Here is a 19,497-nt window from a genome sequence, read left to right as displayed (position 1 = left end):
CCCATGCTGAGTGACCTAAAGGAAAGAAAGATAAAGCGATAAATGCAGATTGAGAATTCCCTGTGCTCAGCCATGTGCTGCGGGTTGCTGAATGAGAGCAATAAGATGGAGATAAGCCAAATGGCTGCTCAGAGGGGTTGTCATAGGGGTGGGAGCCTTAGCTCCACAGAAAAAGTCTCAGGGGCCAAGATTTCCCAAGGGCCACAGTTTCTGGCTGACCAAACTCACAAGAGCCTGATGTATAAGCCAGAGGCCTGTGATTCTACCTGCCATGGAATAAGCAGAGAAGAGCATGGCTCTGGAGCTGTAGTGCCTGGTGTGAATCCTGCCTCCACCACTCACTAGCTGTGTGATTTTGTGTAAGTTTTTCATCTCTCCAAGCTTCAGTTTCCACATCTGTGAAATAGCAACAGAATTCTCAATACATATTAATTCTCTTTGTGACCACCATTTGAAAATTGTTTACTCTGTGCCAGGCATCCTGCTAAGTGCATGCATGCTGCCATTTTATCCTCACAGATCCCTAGGAGGAGGAGTTCATTGTATCTTCATATTGCTAATGAGGAGACAGGCACAGTGAAGTGAATCGGCAGGACAGAAGTGGAAGAGCAGGGGCTTACACCAAGTCTTCTGACTCCAAAATCAGTGCTCTCAGTCTTCTGACTCCAAAATCAGTGCTCTTAGTCTCTATAGCCTTCTTATGGGACTAGAATATTCTTGTTTGCCCTACAAGGCTCTGCGTGGTACCTGGATGCCCGTTTGGTTTCAGTGAAGGCCCATCAGGGCAGTGAACCAGCTGGAGTTCACCAAGCCCCTTCACTGCTCCTCAGTAGAGACCAGAGCCTCCTGAGCCTGGAATCCCTGTGTCTACTGGTGCCTTCCTTGTCTCTCCCTCTGAAACAGCTAAATGAATTCTCCCTTGCACCCCGTTTTCTGTGCAGCCTTCTGTTCCCTTCAGATAGAGCACAATGCAATTGATTAGGCTTCTGCTTTCTCAATTTCAATCACATCCTCGCCCTGCCTCCCTGAGATTACAGGCGGGTCACCTTGATTGCGGTTTGCACCGTTCACAAAACTCTTCAGTCGTTTACGAAACCATCTCTCGCCTCATTCACTCCCCCACCTGGCTCTTCTCCTCTGTGATGCGTGGATTTTCTGGCTTAAGACTCAGAGGGCAATTTTATTTCCAAGTTCATGGTGGGGGAGGAGGACACCTAATTGACTAATGCTGGGTATTTCACATCCATCGTCTAATTTGATCCTCACCACAAAGCAGCACAGAAGTGTGATTATCCCCATTTTACAAAAGAGGAAACAAGACTCAGAGGCTACAAAACTGACTCAAGGTCATATAGGTAGATGGTAGAGCCAGGATTTGACCTCAAAGTCTCATGTGTTCCCCTGGGTCATATTTCTTTATTTGAAGGAGCAGCATGGGAATGTGTAATATTGACCCAGAGTCAGGTCCAAGAAGGGCCTGGTACACTTAGGGTTCTGGGGTAGCTCCATACATGCTGACAATTGTACTGATAAAAGAATTAAGTCATTTATTAATTTCATACACATCTACTGATGTCTCCTGTAGGCTGGTCCTGTCTAGGAGGCACAACAGTAAACAGTGACAACAGTTAGGGGCAAGGTCAGTCTGGGAACCAAGTCTGGGGGATTTCTTGGAGTCTGTGAAATAAGTCTGCCTGATGAAGCAGCCACAGGGTAAGGTCATCTCCAGCAGAGGGAACAGCATGTGCAAAGACTCAGAGGTTTGGCAGAGTAAGGCCCACTCAAGCCAGGTAAGTGCCAATAATTAGGCATGGGAGGGCTGAGGGTACAGATGAGGCATGGAAGAAGAGGGATGGAGAGTCAGAGGCAACAAGTAGGAGGGGGAAGACCAAGGGGTCTGGCCCTCGAGTTGTGGGAAAAAGAAGAAATCTGGGGGACCCAGGGCTCATTGTGGGGAATGGGGAGTCTAGCCTGGATCCCACTTCTCCAGGACTGAACTGAGTGCCGAGGGGAGACACACACACACACACACACACAAGCCTGGATGGTCCTGCAGTGTTGTACACACACACACACACACACACACACACACACACACACACACACACACACACGCCTTGATGGTCCTGCAGTGATGTTCACACCCCCTCTGGTGGTGACTCTGGGTACTACACCCAAAACTGCAAGAAACTTTCCCCTGGGATGGAAGAACCAGGTCTCTTCATAAAATTCCCATCGCAGGACAGGAGATTCGGCACAGTTCCTGCTCTCAAAGAGGTCACAGTTTAATGATGATGGGTGTTAATGGGACAGATGCGGGCAGCAAATGACAATAAAGCTATGTGGGAGAACAGGGGAGAGTCCTAACTCAATTGGGCAGGGGGAAGTCTGGAAGGTTTCTCAGAGGAGGTGAGGCTTCACCAGGCAAGACTAAGAGTTTGATTGGTAAAGAAAGAAGCAACAGAAGGGCATTCTGGACAGAATTAAGTAAGCTCAAAGGCAAGAAATGGGACTGCTCAGGGAGTTACAATTAGGTAGGTGTGCTGGGAGTATGAAATTTCAGAGAGGTTAGTGGCTAAAGATGAAGATGGCCAAGGCAGGCATGCATCTTTTCTGCCATGCACTCAAGCTGGGATCCTAAGCCTTAGGCAATGGGAAGTGACTGAAAGGTTTTGAGCAGGGTAGTAGCAAGGTCAGACTCACCTTTTTTTTTTTTTTTTCTTTTGAGACAGAGTCTCACTCTGTCACCCAGGCTGCAGTGCAGTGGTGTGATCTTGGCTCACTGCAACCTCGCCTCCCGGGTTCGAGTGATTCTGCCTCAGCCTCCCAAGTAGCTGGGACTACAGGCGGAAGCCACCACCCCCAGCTAATTTTTGTATGTTTAGTAGAGACAGGGTTTCGCCATATTGGCCAGGATTGTCTCCAACTCCTGACCTCAAGTGATCCAACCACCTCAGCCTCCCAAATTGCTGGGATTATAGGCGTGAGCCACCACGCCCAGCCAGATTCACTTTTCAGAAGGAACCCTTGGGTGACAATGGGGAGGAAAGATGGGAGGGGAAGAGGCAGGAGAGGGACAGCCCTCTTGGACATAAAGAACCATACCAGGTCACACTCATAGAAGGACACACAGCTTTGACTTCGCCTATGAACCAGACATATTGATACAAGCAATGGCACCTACAGACATGTCAGTGGGATCCCAGGCTGAGTGCCCACAGACAATCATGTATGGTTTCACACTCAGACACAGAAGTGAGGTCCGCCAGTGAAAAGCAAACTGAGGACACACAGTTACCCCCCAGACATAGGTGCACAGCGGGAACCACACAACACTGATGGACACAGGAATTCACACACACTCAGTGTGGCTGTCAAGGGCCTGACCCTACCTCGGCTCTGTCTTCCCCAGGTCTCTCACCACCTCCGGCAGGAACAAAGCTGACCTTTGCCCTCTGGCCTCTGGCCTCTCCTCCCACACCCCCTGCCCCAGAGGGAGGAGCTGTTTGAAGTCTGGGCTGCAGCTGGGGTTTCCTGTGGCCAAGAGGAATGTGGGCCGACTTTCGCGGGGGAGGGGAAAGGGGCTGGCTCAGGAGGAGGGCTAACAGGGCCTGGGGGCCTTAGTCCCCACTGTACCACAACGAGGGGGGCTTCCTGCTTCCACAGTCTCTAGGGCTCCAGGTTTGAGCTGTTCCCACCCAAAGAAGGGGAAAACCAGGGCCATAATGGCTGCAGTCCAATAGGCCTCTTGTTCCTGGATCTGCAGCTCCAATGGCTTAGAATGGGCCTGCCACTTCTGTAGGCCTCAGTCTCCCCTTCTGTGGACTGGGCTGAACCACCCTCTAGCAGTCCACACACCCCCTGAGTCAGCCCAGGAGGAGGACCAGCCCCAGAACTTCCATATTCAGGGAGGGCAGCGCCAGTCCCCACCCAAGCCTCACTTCATCCTGCCCTTTCCATGAGTCCCAGGGGTCTGGCTCCAGGCTGTTGCAACCTGTCAGTTATTGCCATTATTACTATGACTCATAATCTCTCTCACCATGCCCTTGCCAGTTTTCACAGTGCTTTTACATCTATGTGCTCAGTTAATCTTCTCAACAGCTCTGCCTCTATTTTACACATGGGAAAACTGAGACTCACACAGGTTGAGGACACACAAGTAAAAGCAAGATCAGGACCAGGCCTGTCTGGCTCCTACTCCACATGGCCTCTCAAACCTAAGGCCCCACAACTTGATCTCCAGACTATCATCTCATTTTCTAGGGTCCAGCTACACCCCCTTCTGCTTACACTGAGACAAAAGTATCTGGAGGGAGCTGAGCCCAGAGCGGATGATGCAGGCTCGTCCAGAACCTATGTCCCCTCCCTCAAGCCTCCTTTCTCCCCAGCTCAAAACCCTCCTGCTCGCTGGCAACCGCTGAAGCAGAAATGGAGAGTAGACAGTAGGTGGCAGCAGCAGCCCACGGGAAGACAGCTTGCGTCTGGGGAGACCCCCCCACTCAACACAATTTGAAGAGGTTCCACAAGAAAGACCAGCCCCCAAATAACAGGGAGACTCTGCAATGTTTGGTTTCCAGGGATGATCAACACTTTAGGGGCTAACGACATTCACCCTCACAGGGAAGGGGCTGAAGTACTCTGGGGTGGGAGGGGCATGCTTGGGAAACACTACCTAACTTCTATTTCTCTGTAACTCATAGAGCCGTGGGCCCTACTAACCTTGCCCTGGGCTTCTCATTCCTTAACCTCCCCTCCCCCCATGCTTTTCCCAGACTGCCCTTCATCCCAATCTACCGGGGCTCTCCACACCCTAGAAACCATCCTACCTTATCCCACTCAACTCCCTCCTAAAACTTGAGTCAAACTGAGCGGCGCCTTCATGACCAAGGGCATAATCTAATGGGTAATGGAGGGAGGGAGGGAGGGAAAGAAGGAGGAACCTGGGTCTGTTTCACCTCTCCAATGCCAAAGTCTGTCTGTCCTACAGCAGGCTAGCTAGGGCAAGATGCCAAAGCCTCATCTATATAACTTCAGGCCCAGGTTTTGGAGCTGCAGAATCTCTAATGACTTTACCCACTACTTTTATGAGTATCTGACCTTATATTTCCCATTCAACGAATACATCTTTGAACCCAAGGCCTAACTTCTGCAAGTAGAAGCTGCCCCAAGATGAGGGCTTCTCCAGCAGATCACGGCAGCCCCATGATAACAAATAAATAGTGTCCGGTTTAGAGCCCTCGACCTCTCCTATATGCTGCACACACCCTCCGCCAAGGGCCAATAGAGAGTGCTCCCCAGATCCCCTCTTTTGTCCTCTGGGGGTACAGGACTGCCATAGAAAAGGAGCTTGGAAGGAGTGGAGGTGTGGGGAAGATACCAAGGAGCTGCAGCTGGCAAAATGTCACCAGCTCAGCTGCCTTTGTCACACACTGGCCATCACCCTGCAAGGCCAAAGGAAGAGTCAGAAACAGGTGAGCCAGACACAAAGGCACTGCTCTAGGAACTTCAGACCTGGAGCAAGATAGACAAAGCCAGCAGACACCGGGGGTAGAACGTCAGACACACAGATGAGGTGGTTCAATGAGGTGGGACCACCGCAGGGCCAGCGTTGGTAGACACCTAGGACACAGGACACGACAGCCACTATGCATTATTCATCCCCGTGTCCTCTGCAAGCCCTGCATACCTCAGTTAACATTGCTGAAGGGCCAAGAAAGGACACACAGACACAGGAGGGAAGGTCAGTCACAGAAACGGAGGGAGTCACAAATCCTTGCCATAGCCAGGGGTTAAGCTTGTGGGTTTTGGAGTTAGACCCTGGTTCAAACCCAGCGGGGCTCAGCCACTTGCTAACTGGAGAACCTGGGCCTCGGTGCCCCCATCTCTGAAATGGAAATGACAATAGGAGGATTTTCCCGCTGCAGTTCAGCCATCTCCCGGGGGAAACCAGGCCCTCAAGCAGCGCACATTCCCATCTGTGGGATAGGCTAGGCAGGGGGCCCCCGGAGCTAGGAGCTGGAGAACAGATGTGACCTGAAGAGGAGGTAGGTGAAAGTGCTGAGCCCAACCCCCGGCCGCGGCAGGAGGTCAGCACCGTTCAATCTGAATCCTGCTTCCTGATACAACGCAAATGCTCAGCAGAATTCGGGAAAGGGTGTGTGTGTGTTCTATCTGGATTCTCCAAGACTTCTGAGCCCTCGCCGCCCTTGGACTTGCAGGAAAGCTGGGAGTTGCAAGGGCGAAACCCAGAGCTCGGAGTTTGAGAGGAGGGGTCACTGAGTGAGGAGGCGGCGCTGGGTCTCCCCAGCTCCCCCACCCCCCCCGCCTCCAGCAGTCCTCCCGCCAGAAATACTTGCGCTTGTCTCAGTGAGAAACCTTTTCAGAAAAGGAGAACGTCCCCAGAATGAGAGAGCCGTTCCTCTCCTCTGTCCTCTACCCCTCCCATTTAATTGGGACGCCCCAGAAAGTCGCAGACCCTTTGGCTAATCCCCTGGTTCCCTATTCCACTCCCATCCCACTCTCAGACCCCGCCCCTTCACTCCCACCCGCAACCTCCGCTCGATCCAGAGTCCCCCGGTGAAGACTAGGAACCCGGGGACCATTCTTAATCCTTGGGGAGGATCGGCGCCAGTTGGTAAACGAGGACGCGCCCCAGCCAGAAGAGCCCCCGGCGCAGGGTCCCCGGGGCTCCGGGCCGCGCCGTCGGAGCAGCCCGCGCGGCCCCGCCCTTCCCGCGCGCGGAGCGGCCGGGGCGGGGACTACAAGTCCCGGCGTGCCGCGCGCGCGCTCCCCCCTGGGGTTCCGGATGGTGAGCGGCGAAGGTAAGGCGAGCTCGCAGAGGCAGCGGCGGCGGCGGCGGAGACGGAGAGAGGCAGGCAGGCAGGCAGGGCGAGGGCGAGAGACGGAGGGAGGGAGCGAGCGAGGCGGACCAGACAGACAGACAGGCGGGCGGGCGGGCACAGCGAGCCACCCGCCAGGCTGCGCTCAGCCCGCTCGCAGCGGAGAGAGCAGAAGGCTGGAGGAGGGAGGGGAGGAGGGGGAGGGAGGGAGAGAGAGAGGGAATCCAGCTACCACCACCCAAAGCCAGCGTCTGCTTTCTGTCCTCATTTCCTTTTCCCACCCAGCTTGGAGAGCAGAGAAAGGCAGAGAGCGAGAAATAGAGACAGCCTGAGAGACAGACAGACAGCCAGAGAGAGCGGGAGGGAGGAGGGCGGAGGAGGAGCAGGAGGACTACGCGGGGCGCGTTCCCTCCCAGGTTTGCAATTGGGGGGGGTGGGGGCGGGGGTGTCCAGGGCTGGGAGAGTGTGTGCGCGGGGAGGGGGCGAGGGGGCGCAGAGAGAGCGAAGGAGTGATCGAGGTGGGGGGGGCGCCGCGGGAGCGGGGGGCCGTGTCCAGCGGAGTTAGCGGCGGAGAATGTGAGCCGAGGCGCGAGCCATGCTGTCAGCGACGGCGGGCAGCTCAGGGCTCCTCCACGACTCCTCTCCTCAGCAGCCGGGCGCCCGTGTCGCTGCCACCGCCGGAAGACAGACGCCCCCCAAAACCCCTCGCCTGGCTCGGACCTACGGAGCCGGCAGCCCAGCACTCCGGTGAGTGGCGCCTCCTCCCCAGCGCCAGACCCCCGCTGGGGACCTGCCGGCCGGGCTCTTTTGTGCAGCGCACGGGGGTGGGGGGCAGCGTCCCCCGGTCCGGTCCACTGGACCCGGTGGCTGCGGTGCCCGCGGTACGATCGGTCTTTGTTTCCACCGGGGCCCGCGGCTCGGCTGGGCTCGGCTCGAAGCCTGGCAGGCAGCGCCGGGAAGGGGGAGGGGGAGGTGGACGGGGAGGGGGGGCGGGGTGGGGGGGTTCTCGGGTTTCCTGGCCGCCCCGCGGCTCCCCCGGCTCGGGGGTGAGGTGCGCGCCCAGCGCTGCCTCGCGCCCCCTCCTCCTTCCCCCTCCCTCCGCCTTTGGTTTTAAAACTGCAATTTGCTCTCCAGCTTGCTGAGAATGTGGGGGGGGGGGGGATGAAGGGGGGACCGTGGGAGCGGAGAACAAGGCTGGATTTTAGGATCCGCGCTGGGAAAAGGGGAGACTGCGGAGGGAGGAACCCCTCCCCTCCAACCCCCAAATCCCTAGGATCCGCTGCCTCTCCGGGAGTTGAGGGGCGGGGACCTAATGACCCAGAGGGGGTGTGGGGCGGAGGAGGGATTTGGGGGTGGCTAGGGCTGGAGGGGTTGGGCCGCGTGCCGGGTTACCTGGCGAACAAAGTCGGCTCACTTTTGCATAAATAAATAAATAATCGCCTATCAATGCGTTTCCTCTGGGGCTCTGATTGAATCGGCCCCCTCTTCCCCAGGGGGTGGGGTGCTGAGTGACAGCTGTCAGCCCCCTAGGCAGGGAGCTGGGGTTGAATTGCTGAATCTCTGCTCGCTGGTTGAGGGCGCCTTTCCCTGCTGGGTCTGGGTCCCCGGGCAGAGCCAGAGGGGCAGGGGGCTGGCTCTGAGTCTAGGAAATAACCTTGTTTCCTGTTCTACAGGAAAAGGGACAGCAACCCAGAGTTTGGGGGCTGGGGATGAGGACTGATGGGAGCTTGGGGGGGTTCCCCAGCAGCCTGACCCCCCAGCCTCCTGCCAGGCTAAGGGGCCAGCTGAGGGAGGAAGGATGTGGGCCTTGCTGGCCGGAGGCGGGAGCTGGGGCTGTCCCTGAGGCGGGCAGCGGGCACAGAGCGGGAGGAGGGAGAGAGAGAAGCGGGGGCGGGAATTCTCTACCGCAGACCCTGGGGGCCAGGGCCAGATGTGGAGGGGTGGGGAGTCTTCCCTCCCTCTCAGCTTGGGGGCCCTGGGGCTGGGCTGGGAGGGGCTGAGCCTGGTGCCCTCGGTTCTGTACCAGTGCCTGACTGGCAGGGCCAGCTGAATTTGGGCCCAGGCGTCACCCTGGGAGGCAGGGCCGGACTGCACCAGCCTGGTCCCTGAGCACAAGGAGGGACCCTTGGGGGCCCTGTGCCTGTCTGGCTGGGCAGGCGTTTCCCGCCGGACCAGTTGGTGTCAGGCGGGACTTGGCCCCAGCTCCCTGGGCAGAGCTCAGGGTGTGAGGACAAGCTTTGCCTCCAGGTCAGGGTGGCCACATTTCGTCCGCTGCTGGTGTCGCCGCTGGCTGGGCGGGGGCATGTGCCCAGGCCTGGGCAGAGTCCTGCCAGGGGCATTTGGGGTGTTTCTATTGTTGGCTTGTTCCTGTTCCCTGTGGCCCGGTGTGTGTGTGGCTGTGTGAGCTGGGGCTGTAAGCGAAAGATTACCAGTCTGTCCCTCAAGTGGTGGGGGGGCGGCAGGCTGGGTTGCGGGGGACCCCCCAGGTGGCATATGCATGCTGCTTGCCATCTTCTTCCTTTGAGCAGATGTATATTTATTTTTATAGTAATGGAAAATCAAACTGGATAGTAAGTTGAATTCATTTTTTTTCTCCTGCTGTGTCAATAGTTGGAGTAATCCCCAGAGACTGGTGAACTTCTGGCCCCAGAGCTCCTACTCTTCAGGGGTTGCAAAGAACAGTGAGGGCATGAGCTTTGGGGGATCAGTGGGCACCAGCTCAAACCAATGACTTGTCCTTCATCTGGCTTTGGGGCAGATGCCCAGGTGGGCAGGCATTGCCCCTTCCCCAGGAATCCCAGCCCCCCCTACCATCCCAAGGTGTATTCTGGCTTTTCTAGTCTGGTCAGTGCCTAAACTGTGCCCAAGCCCTCAGGGGCATTCCCCTGGTGGGCGCTCTCCTCCGCCTGGGCTCCCAGCCCACGTGCCGATATTTATTTTCTGTAGTAAAATCCATTTTTAATGCCGTTACTTTTGAAATAATATAGAGAGAAACAAATGTGATGTGTTTAAGTTGCCCTCTGTGAGTTTTTAATGTGATCTATGGCTGAGGTAGTGATGGAAGGAGCTGTTGGGCTTGGAGAAATTTGGTGTCATAAAGAAAAAGGGCTTGCTGTTTATTATTGTTGCTGGGCTGGGGGGTCTGGAACAGGGTCGTGGGGACAGGGAGCCCCTACCACCCTCAGGCGCTGTGAATAGACAGCGTAGCTTCTCAGTTTCCATGCATGAGCGTTCTGGGGTTATTTTGTATTGCTCCCCAGCCCTTGATGGGGCCTTTGGGGAAGGGGTTTGGGAGCTGGGGGGCTTTGTTACCCCCACTACAAGTGCCTAGATCTTGGCTGGGAGGCTTCTGGAACCCCCTGCTGAGCTAAGTGGAGGTGTACAGTAGGGAGGTTGGACTTGGATTCAAAAGGAGATGAAAAGATGGGGTGTCCACCTGGTTGCTGTGGTTGTGCTGGAGGCTTGAGGGCAGACTGTCCCTGGCAGAAGACATTTGGGTAGGGGGAGCTGTTCTGGACTGGCAGAGCCCCAGAGGGACATTGCTTATTCGCCAATCAGCCTGGAGCACTGACTTTGAACCACTCCCTCCTCTATGGCTCTGTTCCTCATTGGACAGGGGCTTCCTCCAGGCAAACCTGATCTCCCTCATTTCCCCCATCTCCTCTCTGTCCCACCCCCAGGTCAACTTCATTTTTTTTTTTTTTTTTTTTTTTTTTGGTTTGTAGAACACAGAGCTCTGTGTCTGATGCCAGCCACCCAAGACTAGAGGGTGCCATGCCTGCGTACCAGATGCCCAGGCCCTTCTGGTCTGGCTTGGTGAGGTCAAGCAGACTCACTGTTATGGGATGGAGCCCAGCTCTGTCTCTGGGTCCCCTGGGTCTCTTGGGACAGAGGGGGGAGGCGGAAGCCAGGATGGAGTGGAGCTGGGGACTTATGGGAGGAAGCAAGGGTAACATTGTTGCTAATGCCAGCATATGGGCCCCCCCAGGGAGGGGGAGAGGGGGCGGGTGCAGGGGGAGGAGAAAGACTCACAGCCACATGCATGGTGAAGAGAGAGAAAGATGGAGACCAAAGCCAGCGATGAGAGAGAGAGAGAACAGGCAAGAAGAGCCAGGATTACAGCCCCTGGAGGTGGAAGCCGGGACCAAAAAGGGAAGCCGGGACCAAAAAGGCCTGGGAATATGCCACTCCCCTCCCTGTAGCCAGAGAGGAGGCAGCACAGAGGGCCTCTCACTCAAGATGAGATGCTGGGGTTGTTTTTGGAGGAGAGACAAGCAGATGTTTGGGAATAGGGAGGGGGACAGGTAGAAGAGAGGGAAAGAGAGACTCTCACAGGAGGAGGGAGAATGGGGAGACAGAGGGATTCCAGGGTTTTCAACCAATGCTTCTAGCCCCAGGGTAGCATCTACCCTCTGCCCTCGCCAAATGCCTGGAACAGAGCTGAGCTTTTCCTGGGACCTGGGGGGGCGTGGCCTGCGGCAGGTATGGCACCCTACAGGTCGTCAGGTGCTCTGTGCCAAAAGACACCCAGGTTATAAAAGTGGGAAACATTAGGGTCCCAGAGACGCTAGGAGCATCATCCAGTTGGATGCCCCCCACTTGTTTGAAAGCCAAGTCTAGGGAAAGGAACCCCTTGCCTAGGGTCACAGATACCTTTGGCAAGGCCAGCCTAGGACCTGGGCTATTTGCACTCCACCTCACTGTAGTTAGAGAATTGGAACAGCTGCAGGGGGCCTCCTGGGTACGGAGAGGGGAGCTGGAGCCTGGGGAGAGAAGCAGGCAGGCACCCTTGTGGCCAGAGCCCCCCCCCAGGGGAGGGGGAGGCGCTGCTACTGCCGGGAGAGAGAGGGAGGGAGGAGAGAAAGGAGGGGAAACAGTGAGTCAGGCTTCCAAGAGCTGAGGATGAGAGAGCCAGAGCTGGGAGGGAGAGGGCAGGGAGGGCTGCTCAGAAGGGAGGAGAGGGAGGGGGCCCAGCCAGGGGCAAAGAGAGCTTGAAAGGGAGGGAGCCAGCCCCTGGCCCTGGCCCTGGCCCACTGGTAGGGCTGCGTGGAGGGTGCAGCCAATATGGACTTTGCCCGTGGTAGGTCAGGAAGGAATCAAAGTCTGCCCCTGCAGCATCTCTTTCTTCTTTCCTCATTTGTGATCCTACCCCAGGGTCTCAGGAAGGACAACGGTCTCCTCCCATCCCTTCTACTTGGGCCTCAGTTTCCCCATTCATTGTGGGATTTGGAATGTGAGCTCTTGGAGAGGGAGTGGGGGACAGGGACAGAGTAGCCAGGAAGAATGTTGAGGGATGCTGTCTGAAGCTGCTGGCTTTGTGCTGGGAGTGCTGGTCTCTGCGTTCATGTCAGGACAGCAGGTGCTAGTGTTGACGGGTGTGCAGGTGGTGAGCACTGGGATGCCCTGTATGTGTGTGTGTGAGGTGCTAGGTTCAGGATGGCCAGTGCCTAGACAGGGCCAGGGTCACCACATGCCCAAAACCAGCATCCACTTTTGTGGAAGTGACGCTAGTGTGATCACCCCATGTCCCTATGGGTAGATGGAGGTGGGAATGTCCCCAGTGGAGCTGGCGAGAACAGCCCTTCATGCCTGAACCTGGGACCAGAGCAGGAGGGGTCCCTAGGGACTGCCTAGAAGGGAGGAGGGAAGGAGCCCCCACTCCAGCCCAGCTGACAGGAAGCCCTGGCTCCCAGCCCCTTCTTTCCCAAGGCCTGGTCTCTCTTGGCCCCTCCCTCCTGGATCCTCGATCCCAGCATCTCTTCCATTGGCCAGGGGATGAGGAAGAGGGGCAATGAGGATCCCTCTCCTGCAGGGCCTGGCTCTGAGGGCAATGGTGAAGTGAGAGTAAAGTGAGGCCCTGCCTGCCCCCACCCCCCTCCACCACACACACAAGCTCAACTGCAGTGAGGCCCTGTTTTCTCTCCTCTTTCTGCTCTGGGGTCCTTGGCCTGGGAGCCCAGGGGAGGGGTCGCTTCTGCAGCTGGCTGGTCCCGAACTCCCAGTTCAGCCCAACTGCTACTGAAGCTTCCAGAAGCTGCAGCTCTGCACCCCCCACTCCCACCCTCAGAGCCAGGAGAGGCCTTGCTGACCTGGGGGAGGGTGCCTTGGGGAGCGAGTGGGCACCCTTGGAAGGACTAACACAGACAGCCAGACAGATGGGTGGTGGAACAGATGGACAGAGACACCCACACACAGACAGACGGAGAGAGACGGACAGATGGACTGGGACAGGGAGAGACGGACAGACAGAGGTGCTGGCAGAGAGAGGAGGAGGCAGAAAAATGGAAGACAGAGACTTAGAGACAAGAAAGGAGACAGGGTGACTGAGATGGAGAAGGAGAGAGATGGGGAGGCTGAGAGACAGGAAGAGATAAAGAAAGGGGGAAACCCAGACAGAGAGAGAGAGAGGGAGGAAGAGGGAGGGAGGAGACTGGAGGCTACAAACCACAAACAGGGATTTGATGAGAATCTGGAAGGTGTTTTCTCCCTCTTCCCTCCCCAAACCCCCAGGCCAGCCAAGTCTCCATTCCTTCCACCCTCGGCTCAGTTTCCAGCTGCTAAAGAGGTCAGGGAGAAAGAGCAAGAGAGAGAGAGAGAGAGAGAGAGAGAAACCGCCCAGAGCCCCTTGCTCCCTGCTCCTCTTTTCGTAGGGGGACAGGCTGCTCAGAGGCCTGCAGCCCTGACTCCTCTCCTGTCTTGGGAAACACCCCCTCACACTCACCACTCACCCAGGGGATGTTCCTCGTATAAACGCAGTCCCCATGGTCACACCTGTCTACACAGGCCCTGCGTTTCTCTCTCCCTGTCTCTCACACGTACACAGTTGTGACATGTAAATCTTCACCCTCACACTCATTCTGCATCTCACAGACATAGCTGGTGAACACGCACTTGTGCTTCCTTACCCATATAGATGTCGACTCACAGGCCCTGTCATGGGTTTCAGGACATGTTATCACACATACACACAGAGTTACACCCTCACACATACAGGGTCACACCAGAACACAGAGAGCCTCCCCCCCACCCGCCTGCACCTGTACTCTGACCCAGCTGGCAGGGTGGGGAGGCAGAAGGCCCTCTCAGTTGGTGGGAGCTCTTCTGGGAAGCTTCTGGGCCTGGCCTGGACACAGAAATGCCTGGCGGGTTGGGTAGTGGGAAAGCTGTTGCAAAGGTGGCGAGGCGTGTGTGTAGAAACATGTGCTTGCGTGTGCAGGTCTAAGGGATGGCGAATGTCATCATGGAGTGAGAGACTGAGCGTATGTGAGACAGGATACGGGTGTGCCAGGGAGCTCCAAGGTGTGTAGAGTGTGTGGATGCATGTTTATGTGATAAGTGTGTGTGTAAGATGGGTGTGTGTAACTGCATGGGTTTTGCCAGGTGGGATATGTGTGATGGTACATATACAAAGGTCTAAGGGCATGGGGCAAACTGCATGTGTGAGGGTGCAGTGGCAGGCAGGCATGTGGGAAGGTGTTTATGTGTGAGTGTAGGGACTGTACAGATAGGAGGATGTAGGACAGGTGTGAGGCTGGGAGCCTTTGCCTGGGTTGGAGCGAGGCCTGAGTGCTACCTGAACAGGAACATCCGGCACAAGCATGTGGGAAGGGGCCCCTGGCCTGGAAGTTGGGCACTGACCCACACAGATGCACAAGGACAGACATAACCCGCCCTTGTCCTCCCTCTTCCTCTCTCCTGGCGTCAGTGGTTTTTAAAGGAGCTTCCGTGAGGACTGTTCGCTGTGCCGTTACCCCACCCCCAGCCTATGTCTCTTCAAACACAGCGATGCCCTCCAGGCAGCTTTGGGAGGCTTCTGCCTTGACCATCTGAAGGCAGATGGGTGGGCTTGGATCTGCTGCTGCCCCCCAGAGAGCGAGGAGGCAGCTTTGCTCCTTGGGCCTGGGCACAGGCGGAGACAGATGGACTGCCTGTCTCCACACCCCCGCACAGGCACCCCGTAGCATAGGGGTTCTAGCAGGTAGCCCCCAGTTAGGCCCTGGAGCAAAGGCCAGGATTCTGTCCTTCCTTTTCCCAGAGGGGCATTCCCCACAACACACACACACACCCTGCAGCCCCATCACATCTCTGAGGCACAGGGACTCAATTACAGCTCTCAACACCTTCGAAATAGACAACTGCCCCTCACATACGTACTCACAGCTCCAACACCTCTAAAACACAACTGCTCCACCTACAACACCCAGCCCACACACTTCCACAAACACACAGCTACTCTACATACAGACACCCCCTGACATCCAGCTACCCCCAACACACCCCGAACACACAACCACCACATGCTTACCCACACACCTGCAGCACCTCCCCAGACACCAGGAGCATGGGCACCGCCCTCACACCTCCCCAGGCATGAATGATAGCCCCTAGCACATTCCTGAGATCAGAGGCCCATTCTTCCCTTCCCACATACAGCGGGACCTTAGGTCTCTAACGCTTCCCCAGACCCTTGCAGGTACCCAGTTAAAGTCCCAGTAACCTTTCCAGAGACACTCCCCAGCGCCTCCCCAAACCGCATGCATCTTCCACAAGCCACAGCCTCTTTCCAGGCACTGTTTACAGCCCAAGTACTTCACCAAAACCCAGATTTTCATGACCTCTCAATACATCCCTAAACACTCCAACACACACACACACACACACACACACAAAGCTACTGCACCCTCAGCATATCAACCCCCTATCTAACCACGGTACTTTGCCAGATACACCCAGAACCCAGCTACAGCCCTGCTACCTTCCCACAGACTCAGGCCCTCAGTCCTGACACCACCCTAGACACACATGCTCTGCCCACAGCCCCAGCATTTCTCCCAGCTATAGCTCAGCACCTCCCCAAATGCTGGCATCGTCCCCTGTACCTTTCCTAACATACAACCTCCCCCTGTAACACACATACACTCACTGCTTCTAATACCCACTCAAACAAGAACACCCTCTGTAGCCACAATATTCGCCTCAAACACACAGAGGCATGGCTTTGGTTCTAGTATATCTCCAAACAGATCAGACCCAAAGCTTCTAATACCTCCTGAAGCTTGCGCAGGCACACGTGCACACTGCCCCCCGGATCCCAGCACCTCCTTGACAGGCAGTCCTTATGGTCCGGCCCCTCCACTCCCCAGACAGTCTCAGCCCTGGTATCGCCTTAGCCACCTAAGGGCCCAGGGACACCCCTACACCCGTCCAAACACCCTGACACCACACTTATACACAAAGACACACAGCCTCAGCAAGTCACAACCCTGCACCCATTCTGTGCTCCACCTGCACCCCACGGCACCCTGTCACATGCCCCGCCTAATTCTTCTGCAGCCCTCACTCCCACCATTTGCACATTCCAGCACACCCTCTCCCCCACCTTGTTCCCCTAGACAGCCTCAGCCTGTCACACACATTGCTCACTCTTGTGTGCTCTCTCTCTGATGCCCAGGCCTCCCCCTTTTCCCAGAGCCTCCTCTGCCTGGTGAGGCATCTCCACCCCTTCACCGCCCCAGGCCTTTCATTCCTGGACAGTGAGGCTGGACATCTGGTTCAAAGCTGCCCCACCCAAGACCCTGTGCTCTGGGTACCCTGGCCTGGGCTTGAAGGTTTGGGGCCCCTTTGGACTGGGGGCAGAGCCCCTTGGCACCTGATCACTCTGGTCTCTCAGCCAGGAACCCTCAGTACCAGCTCTACCCTGGCTCTGGCATGTATTTTTGGGGGGTGAGTAGGCAGGGGGATTTGCCCCCAGCCTACAGTTTTTCAAGTGCTTGCCAAATCACTGCCCTCCTCAACTCCTTGGCTCACCTGAGAGGGACATGGGGCCTGGGGCTTCAAGGAGAGGGATGGGGAAGGTGCTGGATTGACACACTCCCCCCCACCCCCGATCCAGGCTGCGGGGCTTGGTCTCCCTGGGAGTCAGTTCCGACAGTGAAGGTTACTTTACTAGATGCATGATTTTAAACGGAATCTCCACCATCTGTTCCACCCCCTAATTACAGATGCACAGAATCCGCCTCAGAGGGCAGCATGAGGGGAGTGATTTAGAGGCTGAGCTGCTTCTGCCTGCATTAGGGCTGGGGAGATGGGGGCTCTGGGTATTGCTCACAGCCCCCCAATCCCTCCTCTTTCCCAGGGGTCCCTCGTGCCTCCTCTCTTGCTAAGGAAAAGCTCACAGAAGGGCCCCACTGAAAAGGAAGCAACTGCGGTGCTATGGGAAGGGTCCCCGAGACATTGCCTGTATCCCAGTCCAGCAGGTCCTGGGATGCAGGCTCCATTAGGGCCTTAAAAAATTCAGTGAATCGATTCCTGCCTGCCTCTTGTGCCCTGGGGAGCCACAGGCACTGGCTTAGCCCAGCTGTCTGCCCACCCTTGGGGGAAGCAGGGATTGGTGAGATAGGGACGGGGTCAGAGCAGAGGTGGGGCAGCCAGTTCTGAGCAAAGCCCATGGGCAGGCATGCCAAGACCCACCTAGGGTGTTTGCACATACATGCCCGGCCACCTTGGCACAGCTGACCCCAGCTGGAATCGTGGCTGTGGGACCAAGGCAACACCAAGGGCCAGAGGGAATGGGCCAGGGCCTGGGCCTTAGAGGGTTCTGAGGGACACAGGGCTGCACCCCGAGGATGGGTCCATCTTTGCCCGTAGGCACCAGGACCTGGGTCCCAGCCTGTCTGGGGGTAGTAGTGGTGGCGGCAACAGCAGTGGACACACTGCGGTAGACTCTGGAGCATTCACTGCAGGGAGAGAGGTTGGGCTGGAGGAATTTTAAAGATTGCTGCAGGCAGGAGGGTCTCTGGAACCCTGTGGAGTGGGCAGTCATGCAGAAGTAATCCTATCGTTGCCTGCCTGGAGGAGTGGAGGGGGAGGGGAGGGATGAAGCTGCTCCCCCTTCCCCACCTCAGCCCCTGCCCCAGCCAGCCCTGGAGGGAGCCCAGGACCCTAGGGGCCTTCCCTGAGGAGGCACCTTGTCTTCGCTGTTCCACCGAGACCTGTGCGCCCTGGAGGGGCAGCACCGCAGCTGTTGCTCAGCTCCTTGCTCTGGGTTTTATAAATAATGCAGCTTGGAGGTGGGGCCAACTCTGCCCCTGGTCACCTTGGGTCACCCAATGTGGCGCCTCCAGCTGGCAGTCCTTTGGCAGAACCCCTCTCCTGTCCAGCCTGTGCCTCTTCGTCTGCTGTGTGAGCTTGCCCCAGGGGCCTGGCCTCTCTGAGCTGGGCCCGAGGTAGTGTGGAAGAACCCAGAAACCCCAGTCCTTTCGTCCCACCCCCAGCCCTCACAGGTTAACTGGCAGCTGGCTCAGCCAATCCAGGCCGGAGAGAGATGGCCTGTCTACAGGGGCCTCCTCCGTTCCGGCCCCTCCATTCTGCAGATGGAGTAACCGAGTCCGGAGGGGCGGAAGAGTGGTCAAGGCCAGCCAGCTGAGAAGTCCCCTCCTTCCTGCCTCATTCTCCTGTCACTCAGGCTCTTCTCAGCCTCAGCTCAGCTAAGAGCAGGGCTTGGGGGGGGAGGGCGGGGGATGTTTGGGAAAGTGGTTGCGGCTTGAGAGGTTGCCATGGCGATGCTGCAGGATGCCGAGCTGAAGTGGGGGTCCCACAGGGTCTCTGGGGCCCCCAGATCCGCACCCCTGTGGTCTTCTCCTCCCCATCTCCTGTCCCCCACCCAGATGTCTGTCAGGCGGCTCCGATGACAAGCTGGGTGGGTGACAGGTGGTGCAGGTGATGGGCTGGGTGGGTGATGAGCTGGGTGGGTGACAGGTGGTGCGGGTGCGAGGCAGGCAGGTGACAAGCTGGGTGGTGACGGGCTCTGCGGATGACAGGCAGGGGGTGTGGTTGGCGAGGATGCTGTCTCCTGGCTGGTGGTCTGTTGCAGCCCCTACCCTCATGCGTGTGCACACACATAGACTCTGGGCTCAGAGCTTGGGGCTAAGATACTAATGAGGCTTATTACGCGTGGAGGGGCAGGTGCCCAGGCTCACTAATGAGAGGCCTTTAACGAATAGGGGAGACAGCTGGGGGGCTTCGAGGACTTGGGCTGGCCCTCCTAGGCTGAGACCCCGGGGTTCCTGACCCGGCTCAAGGATAAAGCTGGCGTCACCCTCCAGCCAGGTCAGGGATCCCTCTTTTCCCCTCTCCCTGGCCACTGGATTTATGTTAATACTAACCACGATGATGATAGCTACCATTGTTCAAGCGCTTATGTGACAGGCACCGAGCCAAGGCCTTCCCATGCATTTTCTCATTTCAACTCAATAGTCCTAGCAGGGAGACACTATTGCCCCATTTTACAGATGGGGAATCCGAGGCTGACAAAAGGCTCAGGACTTAATACAACAAGTTACCGGTGCAGCTAGGACATTAATCCAGGTCTTTCTGTCCCTAGAGCATGTGCTCTTAACCACCCCACCAGTAAAACTCAGGTCTTGGTGCAGACTCCAGACCCTCTCTCAGGGACTGGCAAGTGGGCATATAGTGGAGGGGCGATCACCTTAAACTCTTCAGCTCTGACTCAGGTGGCTTTGAGGACTCCTCCAGGTAGCTGCTGTGACCTTACCCCATCTGGGTCACATTCTGGAGAGAGGGCAGGGCTTAATGCTAAGGGGGGCTGAGCCCAAAGGGGGTTACCTGGGATATCTGAGCCACTTCCTGCATTGTGCAG

General features: G+C 56.8%; 1 protein-coding gene across 43 annotated transcripts in view; it reads left to right on the top strand.

The window, feature by feature from the left end:
* The first annotated feature begins 6,795 nt into the window (after positions 1-6,795).
* AHDC1 (AT-hook DNA binding motif containing 1) overlaps positions 6,796-19,497 on the top strand; it is a 69,815-nt gene continuing 57,113 nt past the window's right edge. For 6 of the 43 annotated variants that reach the window (XM_035308353.3, XM_035308349.3, XM_078330878.1 and 3 more), the window contains exons 1-2: positions 6,796-6,821; positions 7,489-7,586. The gene's annotated coding sequence lies outside the window, so the exon portion shown is untranslated. The other 37 variants (XM_078330873.1, XM_078330857.1, XM_078330863.1 and 34 more) reach the window with 13 other exon arrangements.

This window comes from Callithrix jacchus, chromosome 7, assembly GCF_049354715.1.
Source record: "Callithrix jacchus isolate 240 chromosome 7, calJac240_pri, whole genome shotgun sequence".
Lineage (NCBI taxonomy): Eukaryota > Metazoa > Chordata > Mammalia > Primates > Cebidae > Callithrix > Callithrix jacchus.
The sequence above is the reverse complement of the archived record's forward strand: the minus strand, read 5'-3'. Positions and strand labels throughout refer to the sequence as shown.